Consider the following 856-nt stretch of genomic DNA (forward strand, 5'->3'; position numbering starts at 1 on the left):
GAAGTATAGGTGGCATTTGCGAGAACCTTCTTGTGTATGCTGTCTCAGGCAGTGCTCCCCTCGCCTTAGAGGGTCGTATTTGAGCTTGCCTCTCCCGTTTGGCCCAGTACCTCCGAGTATCTGTGATCAGATGCCTGGAAATGTTAATCCATGCTATGGTAAGTGCACACGCTAAGCTCTGTACACTTTCTGAAATCCACATAGTGGTAAGTGTGCACGTTGAACACTTTGCGCACTTTCTAAAATCCACAGTAGTGGTAAGTGTGCACGCTGAGCACTTTGCACACTTTCTAAAATCCAGATAAGTGGTAAGTGTGCATGCTAGAGTTTGCGCATTTTCTGAAATCCTGTACGGTAAGGGTTACGCGTTATAACTTTGTTCCCTTTCTCTGAGTTGGTTAGACCCCGGTACCTTGAGCTCCACTCAACCAGTGTGTCTCTAATTTGACACACTTAGAAGTATTGCTCCCCTCACCATTGAGGGTTACTATGAGCATGCTGCTTCCTATCGAGCGCCCGGGTTCGCTCCGTGGGCTGCTCTCGTGGTAATATTTTTACCAAAGGGTTGCCTATGAGCGCGCTATTCTTTCTGAATTCTGAGTTCTCCTCTCACGTGAGAGTTGAGTTCTCTTTTTTTCCCCAGAGCACCTGGAACCAGCAGCATCAGGTGAGCATAGGCCCTTCACTCTGCCTCTCTGATGCGCTGAGTTTTTTGGCTAGCTTACAGTACGCTTACCCACTGATTTCTAACAATCATGCTGTGCGAGCCCCCATCTCTCGTTGAGAGCTGGGTCTATGCTCCCTCAGCCAGGTAACTTACTGCTAGCAGTTCCAGCATTGGAACATGCTGTAGGTC

The sequence above is a fragment of the Sinocyclocheilus grahami genome, unplaced genomic scaffold, assembly GCF_001515645.1.
Source record: "Sinocyclocheilus grahami isolate Dianchi unplaced genomic scaffold, SAMN03320097.WGS_v1.1 scaffold406.1, whole genome shotgun sequence".
Classification (NCBI taxonomy): Eukaryota; Metazoa; Chordata; class Actinopteri; order Cypriniformes; family Cyprinidae; genus Sinocyclocheilus; species Sinocyclocheilus grahami.